Raw genomic sequence first — 14020 nt, 5'->3', positions numbered from 1 at the left:
TTTTGTCTTCAATGTCTGAGGTTCTGTCTTCCACGTGTTCTATCCTATTGGATATGCTTTCTATGGAGTTCTTAATTTGGTTTATTGTTTCCTTCATGTCAAGGATTTCTGTTTGGTTTTTTTTCAATATCTCTAACTCTTTATTGAAATGATCTTTTGCTTCCCATATTTGCTCTTTTAACTGTCGATTGGTGCGATCATTCAATGCTTGCATTTGCTCTTTCATCTCATCGTTTGCTTCTCTGATCATTTTAATTATGTACATTCTGAACTCCTTTTCTGTCATTTCTTCTGCCATTCTGTCACTGGGTTTTATTGATGTAACATCTAGATTTGTTTGCAGCATTTTCTTTCCTTGTTTTCTCATATTGTTCAGGTATCAGTGGATCACTGAGATATTGCAGATTTCCTCTATTGACTTACAATGTCCCTGAAGATTTCTATATATATCCCCCCTTAGTCTTCAGTAGGCTGAAGTCTTGGAGGAAGTTGATAATGCGGTGCTCCACAAGGAAGCTGCCTCTCTAGGAGTGGTGGCCTTCAGGTGGGGTATAATCCCTGCTAGTGGGCAGTGGTGCCTCCACTTGTTGACCAATGGTCATCCAAAGGGGACCTAGGCTGTGGGCTGAGGCAAGGCCTGTTTGGGCCTGAGTCTCTGGTTTTACCGTCCTTGTGGGGAAACCTCACCCAGCAGGGAAGACTCACCCGGTGGGGAGGTCTCGCTGGTCAGTTCCCTCCTAGAGGTTCCCCTCAATTTACAGCTACCGCCTGGGCTGGGCTGCCTTCCTCTGCAAAGTTCCCAGGGGCCCGGCCCTACCTCCTGGGCCTGGGAGCCTCACCCTTCGCAGATGAATCTCCTTAGGCTGCCCCTCCTCAGAGAATCTGCCCACAGGCCTGGAACCTTCGTTCCGCCCTAAGCCTGTCTCTGTGCGGCTCTTCCACCCAGAAGCCTCCTAGATCCTGGGACCCTGCTCTGCACCTAATCGCCTGGCTGTGTGGCCCCTCCTCTGAGCAGCCACCTGTGGCCCCGAACAATTGCTCTGAGTCCCAGAGACCCGCCACAGGCCTCTTCCTCCAGACAGCCGCCCAGTATTCCAGTGCGGTCACTAGGAGTCCAAGAAACTCACTTCGTGCCTCCTCCTCCCACCAACCACCCGTAGCTCTGGGCAATCAATCACTCCGAGTCGAAGTGACCCTCCCCATTCCTCCTCCTTCTCCAGATAACCCCCTGGGTGTTCAGGAGCAGTCCCTCTGTGTGGCTCTGAATCCACGTGACCCGCTGCACGGGTCCTCTGGGCAACCGCCCGGAGCTCTGGTGCGGCCATTCGAGACCAAGCGACCCACCACGCTTCTCCTCCAGGCAGCCCCCCTGTGTTCAGGAGCTGTCACTTGAAGACCAAACAACTCACCACTCGCCTTCTCCTCTGAGCAGCCGCCTGGAGCGCTAATGCAGTCACTGCGAGTCCAAACGGCCCGCTGCGCTTCTCCTCCTCCTCCTCCTACTCCTCCGGGCCGGCCCCGGGGTTCAGAAGTGGTCAGAGTCCAAACAGCTCGCCACGCAGCCCCTTCTCTGGCAACCGCCTGTAGCTCTGGTGTAGTCACCCGAATCCAAGCGGCCGCGCTCCTCTTCCTCCTCCTCGTCCTCAGGGCAGGCCCCGGGGTTCAGAAGCGTCGTTCTGAGTCCAAACAGCTCGCCGCGCGGCTTCTCCTCTGGCAACCGCCTGTAGCTCTGGTGCAGTCACTCCGAATCCAAGTGGCCACGCTTCTCCTCCTCCTCCTCAGGGCAGGCCCCGGTGTCCTGAGTCCACACAGCTCTCCTCGCCACTCCTCCCCTGGGCAGCCGCCGGAGCCCCAGTGGTTGCTCCGAGTCCCAGCGCTGTGCCTAGCGGCCTCCTTTACGGCACTCCCAGCTGTCCGAGTTCACTGCTCCAGCGGGGGGAGGGGCGTCTCGCCGGCAGTTCTACTTCACAAAGTTTCCTACGTTCTGGGACCACCGTCCCATCCGGGATGCCTCTCCAGGGGGTGAGAGTCACCCGGCTGCTTTGAGTTGGTCCCAAGCATCTCAATATCTCCTCTTTTGAATCCTGAGTCCTGGAGCAACATGAAATGCAGCCACCCTCTAGGCCGCCATCTTGAAACCAACCTGTTCTCATTTACTTCTAAGAATTTATTTCCTTTCTGATGTCTTCTGTTATCCATTCATCACATAATAGCATATTATTTAATCCAAGTGTTGGAGTAGTTTCTTTTTTTATTCTGTCATTTATTTCTAATTTCAATCCATTATGATCTGACAGAACATAAGGTAGTATCTCTATCTTCTTGTATTTGCTAACAGTAGCTTTATGGCATAAAATATGGTCTATTTTGGAGACGGATCCATGTGCTGCTGAGAAGAAGGTATATTCACTCTTTGTTGGATGGTATAGTCTATATATGTTGGCTAAGTCTAAATTATTGATTGTGTTATTGAGATCTATGGTTTTTATTCAGTCTTTGTTTGGAAGATCTGTCCAGTGGTGAGAGAGATGTATTTAAATCGCCTAGTATTATTGTGTTGTGGTCTATTTGATATCTGAAATTGAGAAGGATTTGTTTGATGTATATGGATGAGCCAATTTTGGGGGCATAGATGTTTATGATTGTTATGTCTTGCTGATTTATGCTTCCCTTAAGCAGTATGAAATGTCCTTCTTTATCCCTTCTGACTAGTTTTGGCTTGAAGTCCACATTATCTGAAATGAGGATGGATACGCCAGCTTTTTTGCCATGTCCATGTGCATCGTATGTTTTTTCCCATCCTTTCACCTTTAGTCTATGGGTATCTCTTTCTATGAGATGAGTCTCTTGCAGGCAGCATATTGTTGGATTTTTCTTTTTAATCCAATCTGCCAGTCTATGTCTTTTGATTGATGAATCCAGGCCATTAACATTCAGGGTTATTATTGAGATATGATTTGTATTTCCAGTCATTTGAGTCATTTTTGTTTTTTGACACAACTTGGTTTCTCCTTTATTTGGCTATTCCTTTAGGTTAGTTTCTCCCTTTGCTGATTTGCATTGTTGTTTTTCATCTCTTCCTCATGGAATATTTTGCTGAGAATGTTCTGTAATGCCAGCTTTCTTTTTGTAAATTCTTTTAGCTTTTGTTTATCATGGAAGAATTTTATTTCTTCATCAAATCTGAAGGTAAGTTTTGCTGGGTATAAGATTCTTGGTTGGCATCCATTTTCTTTCAGGGCTTGGTAAATGCTGTTCCAGGCCCTTCTAGCTTTTAGGGTCTGGATTGAAAAACCTGCTGATATTCTTATTGGTTTCCCCCTGAATGTAATTTGATTCTTTTCTCTCATAGCCTTTAAAATTCTGTCTTTATTTTGTATGTTAGGTATTTTCATAATAATGTGCCTTGGTGTGGGTCTGTTGTAATTATGTGTATTTGGAGTCCTATAGGCCTCTTGAACTTGATTTTCCATTTCATTCTTCAGATTTGGGAAATTTCCTGATATTATTTCATTGAATAGATTATTCATTCCTTTGGTTTGTTTCTCTGTGCCTCCCTCAATCCCAATAATTCTTAAATTTGGCCTTTTCATGGTATCCCATAATTCTTGTAGATTCTGTTCATGATTTCTTACCATCTTCTCTGTTTGGTCAACTTTGTTTCCAAGATTAAATATTTTGTCTTCAATGTCTGAGGTTCTGTCTTCCAGGTGTTCTATCCTGTTGGATATGCTTTCTATGGAGTTTTTAATTTGGTTTATTGTTTCCTTCATTTCAAGGATTTCTGTTTGGTTTTTTTTTTTCAGTATCTCTAACTCTTTATTGAAATGATCTCTTGCTTCCCATATTTGCTCTTTTAACTGTTGATTGGTGTGATCATTTAATGCCTGCATTTGCTCTTTCATCTCATGCTTCAATGCCTGCATTTGATCTTTCATGTCCTCATTTGCTTCTCTGATTATTTTAATTATGTACATTCTGAACTCTCTTTCTGACATTTCTTCTGCCATGCTGTCATTGGGTTTTATTGATATAGCATCTAGGTTTGTTTGGGACATTTTCTTCCCTTGTTTTCTCATATTGGTCAGATATTAGTGGAACTCTGAGATATTGCAGATTTCCTCTATTGACTTACAGTGTCCCTGCAGATTTCCAATAACTCACCTCCTAGCCTTCAGTAGCCTGAAGTCTTGGAGGAACTTGATATTGCAGTGCTTCCGAAAAAGCTGCCCCTGGCCCGCTGCTGAGTGCAGTATTGGGGGATGGGTGTGCTTGAAAAGCCTCTCACTAGGTGGGCCTGCTCTGAGAAGCCTGTGGTGGACCGGGCCTGCCACCAGATGGAGCCAGGCTGCTCGGGAAAGCCTCTGTCCCTCCTGCCCTGGACCGAGAAGCTGCCTGCGGACCGGACTGGGGTCCACCGCTTTTGGCTGGTTGTGGCCAGAAAACCTCTCACTAGGCGGACCTGCTTTGAGAAGCTGGCTGTGGACCAGGCCTGCAGCTGGATGGAGCTTGGGTGCTTGGGAAAGCCTCTGCCACCCTGTCCTGCTCCAAGAAGCTGCCCACTGTTCCGGCCTACTGCCCAGGCCTGCTGCCCAGGCCGAGCTTCACCCAGTGGGAGTGACTCATGCAGTGTCTCTGAGTTGGTTCGAGTCTCTCAATACCTCCTCTTCTTGAATCCCGAGTTCTGGAGCAACAGGAGATGCAGTCACCCTCTAGTCCGCCATCTTGAAGTCTCATGTTCTATGCTTTAAATACTACTCAGTTTCAGAGGTCTCAGTCCATAAACAGCTGGCTCCATTCCTGAGGGCACAAGGTAAGCAGGACATCATGGTAGAAGAGTGTGGAGGAGGAGAGCTGCTGCTCACATGATGATCAGCAAGCAGAAAGAAAAAACATGAATATCTTTTCTGACCATAATGTAAGAAAGCTAGAAATCAATATAAAGAATAACTATGGAAAATATACAAATGAATGGGAAATCAACAACTTACTTTTGACCAACCAATGGATCAAGGAAGAAATCAAGAAATGAAAAATAAAAATTTCTTGAAACAAATGAAAATGGAGACACACATACCCAAACACACCAGATATATAGGTAAGTATAAAACAATTGATGCCCATATCAATAAAGGAGAAAGATCTCAAATAAACAGCCTATTATGCACCTCAAGGAACTAAGCAAACAAGAACAGACTCAACACAAAATTAGCAGAAGGAAAGAAATGACCAAGGTCAGAGCAGAAATAAATGGAGAATTGAAAAAATATAAAATGTCAGTGAATCAAAGAGCTGGATTTTTGAAAATAGAAACAAAATAGACAAATGTTGGGAGAAATCCTAAGTCATGGCTAGCAGCAGTGAATGTCTCAAGTGTGTAAAAGGAAAACCTTTGCACATTAATGCCCCTCAGGAAAACCTGCAGAGAGGAACATTCTGCTCTGGCCACTTAGGAAAGTAAACAACTGCCCCCGAATTGACCTAGTGTTACCAAGGGAACCTGTAAAGGGGCCTGGTGGTCTGATCCCTCGTGGCACATTGTGATTGGGCAAAAAAGTCTATAAAATGTATGGTTATTACTGCAATAAATGAGTTTGCAGGCTGGTCACCACAAGCCTGCTTCTACCCAACTCCAGGAGTCTGAGTCTTGACTCCGAGGCCCTTACCTGTGCCTGAGCTAGTCTGACACCCCTACAGACAAATCTTTGGCTAGAGTAAGAAAAGGAGAAAGAAGATTTTAATAAATAAAATCAGATATGACTAGGAAGACATCACAACCAACACCACAGAAATACAAAATATCATTAGAAATCATTGTGAGCAATTATATGCCAATAAATTTGATAATCTAGAAGAATGGACAGATTCCTAGACACATACCCCTTCCCAAGACTGAACACTGAAGAAACAGAAAGCCTAAACAGATTAATAAGAAGCAGTGAGATGGAATCAGTAATAAAGAAGCCTCCCAGCACGGTTTACATATGAACTGTAGCCCAAAGGCTCAGGTGTTGAAGGCTTGATCCCCAATGTCACAATATTCAGAGATGGGACTTTAGGGAAGTGATTGGATCAGGAGGGCTCTGATCCCAACAATGAATTAACCTACCGATGGATTCAAATTCTGATGGCATTATTGGGAGGTGGCAAAAGCTGTAGAAGGTAGGGCCTAGTTGGAGGAAGGGGATCGGTGAAGGCCCCTCTCTGCCCCCCACCTCTTATTTCCTGGCTGCCATGAGATGAGCAGCCCTCCCCTGACATGCATTTCTGCCATGATGTTCTGCCCCATCTCTGACCCACAGCAATGGAGCCAGATGACCATGGACTGAAACCTCAGAAGTGGTGACCCAAAATAAATCTATCCTTCTTTAAATTGTTTCCTCCCAGGTGTTTTGTCACAGAGAGGAAAAGGTGACTAACACACCTATTGAAGAAAACCTCAGGATCAGATAGTTTAATTGATGAATTCTACCAAACATTTAAAGAAAACTGAATACAGTGATCACAGGGTTTTCCACACAAAGACTAGTCTCTTCAGATACTGGAGAGCAAACTCGGTTTTTGGTGAGCCTGCCACTTAACAATTGCCATCTGTCACCATCCCCCGTCTACGAATTCAAAGGGCTTTGGAGCTTAAGAACAAAGGGAGTATTTTGAATTTCTTCTTATGTCTGAACTTTCACCAAGAAACAACTTAGAAGACTTTTATCTCAGAGCACACAACTGGATTACCACTCTCTTCTGTGGCACCTACCTTTTGAGAGAATACTATTTTCAGAGTTTCAAGGCAGATGCTTTACATCAGTGGCTCTCCACTGAAGTCCTACCGTCCCCAGCAGACACTTAGCAAAATGGGAAGGTGCCATGGTAACTGGGGGTTGCTAGGAGCATTTAGTGGGCAGAGGCAAGAGATACTAGGTAACTACAATGTGTGGGATCATCCCACGTGTTCTCTAACTTCTGAATGCTCTGCTAAATACACATATGAATAGGAAAATTTGTTTTTCATGACTGAGTTCAGACTCTCTCTTGTACACATAAACACAAAATATTTTTGCAAAGTTTCAATAAAGACAAAAAATTCCAAGGAAGTAAAAGAGCCACACAAGGGAATGTTGAATTTTCTTTCAGTTTAAAGTTTATCCATTTTGGAAAATATCGAAGGCATTTGCACTCATGGTATCAGAGTAGTCAGTACTCACCAAAGACAACTTTACATTTATGATGTCACATTCACAGTGATAGTGATTTGATCCATCTACATAAATACACTTATGGAGTCCCTATTTCATCTATTACAAATAAAACATACTAATATTAAGTATCAATATTTCAAATTATGTCTTTGTTTTCAAATGAACACCTAATGAGGAAGCTATTTTGTTAACCTGTTTTTCTCTAATGAAGCAATGAAACAATCAAGACTGTGACCACTTTACAAAGAAACATGGTGTTAAGTTGGCAGAGATAGAGCATATTTCTGAGATATAACTTTCTGAAAAGTTTGAAGACTGCCTTATCATCATTGCAATGTTTAACAATTTGTTTTCCTCATCAGAAAGATGATTTGTTTCATTCAGCATAACACAAACAATTGCAAAACATGATAAGCCATAGAGTATTAGAGAAAAATTACTCTTGCCACCAGTGTAAAAGATTATTAGGATAAAGATGAACAGAAATCAAATGGAAATAATTTTTACTCTTTCAACAAGCAATGGTAGTGTTTTAAGAACAGAGATGGCAAGAAAGATGTTGGTCAACTGGCCATATGTGTTAGTTAGCTTTTTGTTGCAATAACCAAGAGATCTGACAAGAACAACTTAGAGGAGGAAAAGTTTATTTTGTCTCACATTTTTAGAGATTCAGCCCATGGCTGGTCAACTCCATAACTTTGGGTGCAAGGTGAGACAGACCTCATGGTGGAAGGGTGTGACTACATAAAAGTTTCTCTGTTCAAGACAACCAGGAAACAGAGAAAGCTGGAGTGCAAAGGGTCAGGGATAATACAATCCCCAGGCACTTACCCCCAACTGACCTGCTTCCCTACTTCCTCTAGCCATACCTTACCTGTCTACAGTTACCACTCATTAATTCATTCAAATTATTAATCCATCAAATGGATTAACCCACCAAATAGGTTATAGCTCTCCTTATCTAGTTGTTTCACGTCTGAACATTCCCGCATTGTCTCACACATGAGCTTTTGGGGAACACCTCCTATGCAATCCATAACGCCTTATAATGATTCAAAGTCAAATGAATTTCATTATAATAGCATTCTGTACAATTAAAATTTTGTTATGTGAATTTGTAACATTCATAAGAAATAAAGTCATAAAGGATAAATTATTTTCAAAAATACTAGCAGTAGATACAATAATTGAAACTCAAAAAATTATTTTAGGAAAAAATCTGTTTTAATATCACTGTTCTGTACTATGAAACATCTGTACTCATTGACAACATAGGTTTATAGGCAACTTAAAGAAGTATCATGTGTTTTTCCAATTCATCGCATTATTTGTCAATACCATTTAACCTTAAGAATGTTATGGAAAAGACTTTTTAAAAAATCATTGATTAACTTGTTTATGTATTTATTTATTTTTGTAGTGCTAGAAACCAAAGCCAGGGTTTTAGAAAAGTAGGCAAGCCCTCCACCATTGAGGTATACCCCAGACCTAAATTTTTACTTTCATTTGAAAATTTTTACTTTTATTTTTTATGTGGCAAAATATACATAACATAAAACTTAGCATGTTACGCCTCTTAAGGGGCATTAAATATTTTATGATGTTGTAAACAATCACCATCCTATTTTTATATTTTAAGCATTTGCATTATTTCTGATTTTTCTACTGAAAAATAAATGCTGTTATGACTCTTTCCAGAGCTGAGTATGGATCCGGGGCTTCATGACTGCTGGGCAAGCACTCTCCAACTGAGCCACAGACCAGCCCTGCTAGGACCATCCCAATACTACAGTTGCTAATAAAGGCCATTGCATGTTTTAAACTGAATTCATTGTAGTTCAGCTTTTTTGAGGAAGAAGAGGCTGGATTCCAAAAATATGGTTGATGATAAATGGAGGAGACAGAAAGAAGGAGCATCTAGGCAGGATCTCAGATTCCTCACTGGGATGAGCAGGTGCATGGTGGTGGCTGCATGGAATCCCACAGACGTAGGGCAGGTTTCTGGAAGATGGTGACATGAGCTCAGTTTCAGGAGATAAAAATGAATTACTGTGAAGCTTGATATTCTGAGAAAACACTTTTGGTTGTATTAAATCTCATCACAGAAGTTGTAATGGTGGTCCACTTCACCTTTTGAATATACGCTCTGAATATATGCTCTGAGGTTTGTTTTTAAAGACATGTTCTTTTCTGCTTCTCCCTCTCCCCCTCCTTAACCTGGAGGCAGGGAACAAGATTACCTTGAGTTATAATCTGTGCTCCACAGGAAGGAGATGTCTGTCAGAGGATATAGGAAGTGAATATCTCCTGAATTAACAAGTGAATCCTAACACACCATCAGGGGCCCTGGGACCCCCCTACCAGAGCACACCTGGGACATAGCCTTTGAATATCTCTGATCAAAGTCCTCTGTTTTTCCCTGATGGGAAGAATCACAGCCTCTGAGACAGGAGGCTTTCTGTTTTGCTAGCAAAGCAATAGAACTCCTTTTACCTTTTTCTCAAAATCATGTCCTTGTTATTGAATTGGCATGGGGACAAGGACTGAGCTTTTGCTTACAAAGTGAGTTGCTTAAGTCCAAGCTCCTTTTTCCATGGCACTCAATATTCTTTACAGTGTGGACCTAGCCTATAACTCCCGTGTCCTCTTCCATTCTTCTTTAGACACATTTCATATCAACCACACCAAACTTTGCTCAACGACATCTTCCCAAGCTCCCCAAACTAAGTTCTCTTAAATCACAGCTTTTGCATTTTCCATCTTATTATAACCCACTTATTAAGCCACATGACTTTTGTGTAATCGTGTTTAATATTAGTCTCCCCTACCAGTCTATGAACTAGATGAAGGTAGAAACTGTCTCTTCTGTGAGCACATTTTCCCAGCATTTAGCAGAGCCTGCTTTATAAACACTCCATGTCCTTGAATTTCTCTGTACATTTGTACTAAGAGTTGTTGATCACTCAAAATACCTTACAGCGATGTCTTTTTACACTTCAAAGACCCAGATGAAATGTTTCCTTCTCAGTGGAACATGGTATGAGTCTCCCAAGTGGAACTGGATGCTCCCTGCCACATGTTCCCATAGTCCTTTGTTCCTATTGTTTTCATTTCTATCTTAACACAAATCCTAGAGTCAATAATTAACTTACACAGAGCACCTACCTAGCATGTGTGAAAATTAAGGTTGGATCCCAGTCTGAAAAAATTATTTTACAAGTACTGCTTCACCTAAAATAAAATTTCAAACTGTAATGTACAAAGCTGCTCCCCCTGCCCTTTCCCTTGCAGCCATTTCCCCGCCTCCCAACTACTGTCAGTCTATGAACATCCTAGCTAGCTATTGGCTCATCAGTCAACTTGCAATATCCTTCTCCATTATTGGTCCCCTGTTAGCCCGTGGAATTCAACTGATTCACAGTAGCTACCCCGCCATCTTTTCTCATCCTTCTCTCTCTCCTACTCACTTTCACTATCCTCCTCGCTTTTCCACTCTCTAGCGCGTGCACTTTTTTGTTCCCTTCCTTTTCCTCTCATTTTCTCTCTTACCCTGCTGGGAGACACTTTGTTTGCTTAATAAATTCCCTTATGTGATTTCCTGTGTCCGGCCTGGTTTCCGTGGGATCTCTTACACAAACTGCTACCTCTACCCTGAGTGCCTAACTCTCCTATTTTTTCTTGAAAAAATGAGAGGGTGGAGGGGGTGGGGGTATGAAAGATGGTGGAATGAGACAGACATCATTACCCTATGTACATGTATGATTACATGAATGGTGTGACTCTATATTGTTCACAACCATAAAATGAAAATTCATGCCCCATTTGTGTACAATGAATCAAAATGCAGTCTAAAAATAAAAATAATAATAAAAATTTTAAAATTGTTTTATTTGTCTAAATTAGTTTTAAGTGACAGTAGAATGAACTTTGACACATCATATATAATGGAGTATAATTTCTCATTCTTCTGGTTATAGGTGATGTAGAATCCCACGGGTTGTATAGTTATATATTTACATAGGGTAATAATGTCTGATTCATTCTACTATCTTTCCTATTCCCATACCCCATTCCCTCTCTTCAATCCCCTCTACCTAATCTAATGTAACTCTATTCTTCCCTAGCCACACCCCCCCATTGTAAATTAGCATCTGCATATCAAAGAAAACATTGGGCTTTTGGTTTTTTAGGCTTGACTTATTCGCTTAGCATGATAGTGTCCAACTCCATCCATTTACCTGCAAATGCCACAATTTCATTCTTCTTTAAGGCTGAGTAATATTCAATCATATATATATATATGTATATATACACCATATTTTTTTCATCCATTCATCTGTCGAATGGCACCTTGGTTGGTTCCATAATTTAGCTATTCTAAATTGAGCTGCTATAACTTTGATGTGACTGCATCACTGTAATATGCTGATTTAAGCCCTTTGGGTATAAACTGAGAAGTGGGATAGCTGGGTCAAATGGTAGTTCTGTTCTAAGTTTTCTGAGGAATCTGCATATTGCTTTCCATAGTGGTTGCACCAATTTGCATTCCCCCCAGCAATGTATTAGTGTACCTTTTTTCCATATCCTCATCAACATTTATTATTGTTCGGATTCTCGATAATTGTCATTCTGACTGGGTTGAGGTGAAATCTTAGATTAGTTTTGATTTGCATTTCTCTAGTTGCTAGAGATGATGAACATTTTTCATATGTTTGTTGATTGATTGTATTTCTTCTGTGAAGTGTCTATTCAGTTCCTTAGCCCAGTTATTGATTGGGTTTTTTTTTTTTGTTGTTGTTGTTGTTTGTTTGTTTGTTTTTTTGGTGTTAAGTTTTTTGAGTTCTTTATATATCCTGGAGATCAATGCTCTATCTCAGGTACTTGTGGTAAAGTTTTTCTCCCATTCTATAGGCTCTCTTTTCAGGTTATTGGTTGTTTCCTTTGCTGAGAAGAAGCTTTTTAGTTTGAATCTATCGCATTTATTGATTCTTGATTTTACTTCTTGTGCTTTAGAAGGCTTGTTAAGGAAGTCAGATCCTAAGCTAACATGATAAAGATTTGGGCCTACTTTTTTTTCCCTCTGGTCTAGTGCCTAAGTTTTGTGCATGGTGAGAGATAGGGGTTTAATTTCATTTTGTTACATATGGATTTCCAATTTTCCTGGCACCATTTATTGAATGGGTATCTTTTCTTCAGTGAATGTTTCGGTGCCTTTGTCTAGTATGAGACAACCATATTTATTTCTGTGTCTTCTATTTTGTACCATTGGTCTACATGTCTGTTTTGGTGCCAATACCATGCTGTTTTTGTTACTATGACTCTGTAGTATAGTGTAAGGTGTGGTACTGTGATGCCTCCTGCTTCACTTTACTTTGGCTATTCTGGGTTTTCCAAATGAATTTCATGATTGCTTTTTCTAGTTCTATGAAGAATGTTGTAGGGATTTTAATTAGAATTGCATTAAATCTATATAGTGATTTTGGTAGTTATGGTCATTTTGACAATATTAATTCTGCCTATTGAGGAACATGGGAGGTCTTTCCATTTTCAAAGGTTTTCTTCAAGTTCTTTCTTTAGTGTTCTGTAATTTTCATTGTAGAGGTCTTTTACCTCTTTTGTTAGATTGATTCCCAAGTGGTTTTTGATTTTTTTTTTTTTGACGCTATTGTGAATGGAATAGTTTTCTTAATTTCTCTTTCAGTAGATTTGTCACTGATATATAGGAATGCATTTGATTTGTGGGTGCTGATTTTATAACCTGTTACTTTGCTGAATTCATTTATGAGCTTTAGAAGTTTTCTGGTGGAATTTTTTGGATCTTCTAAATATAGAATCATGTCATTGGCAAATAGTGATAGTTTGAGTTCTTCTTTTCCTATTCGTCTCCCTTTAATTTCTTTCTCTGGTCTAATTGCTCTGGCTAGAGTTTCCAGGATGATGTTGAATAGAAGTGGTGAAAGAGGGCATCTTTGTCTTGTTGCATCTTTGTGTCTTTTTTAGAGGGAATGTATTCAATTTTTCACCATTTGAAATGATGTTGGCCTTGGGTGTAGCATATGTAGCTTTTGTGAAGTTGAGGTATGTTTCTACTATCCCTAGTTTTTCTAGGGATAGTTTTTTACTATCCCATGTTTTGAACATGAAGGGATGTTGTATTTTGTCCAATGCCTTTTCTGCATCTATTGAGATGATCATATGATTCTTGTTTGTAAGTCTATTGATGTGATGAATTACGTTTATTGATTTCCATATGTTGAAACATCCTTGCATCCCTGAGATAATCCTACTTGATGATGGTGAACTGTGTTTTTAATATGTTTTTGTATGTGATTTCCCAGAATTTTATTGAGAATTTTTGCATATGTGTTCATTAGGAATATTGGTCTGAAGTTTTCTTTCTTTGATGTGTCTTTGGTTTTGGTATCAGGGTGATATTAGCCTCATAGCCTAAGTTTCTTTTTTAAAGTCTTGTTATCTGTCCTCACTTTGATAGTCCAGAGGACCCCCACAGAAAATTCCAGACACACAGTTTGGAAATCAACCAGAAAACTTCTGTAATAGTTTAAGCAGGAAATGAGAAGTTTAAGAAATAAGGTTGTGGAAAAGGAGAATCAGAATCAAACTGAAGAGACATTTCTGAGGTAAAGTGGGAAGAATTTAACGACCCAGAGGATGAAGCAGGAGAGCAGGGTTGCAAATAATGACAAAACTGAGGTTTGCAGTGTGGGAAGCTCAGTGGATGAGAGAGAGAAAGAAGAATGGGGTGGGGAGGGAAAGAGGAGGAAGAGGAGAAATCAGGTAGAATAGGACATTTCAGAGATGAT

This window comes from Sciurus vulgaris (assembly GCF_902686455.1).
Source record: "Sciurus vulgaris genome assembly, chromosome: 7".
NCBI lineage: Eukaryota > Metazoa > Chordata > Mammalia > Rodentia > Sciuridae > Sciurus > Sciurus vulgaris.
Note: the sequence above shows the minus strand (reverse complement) of the source record.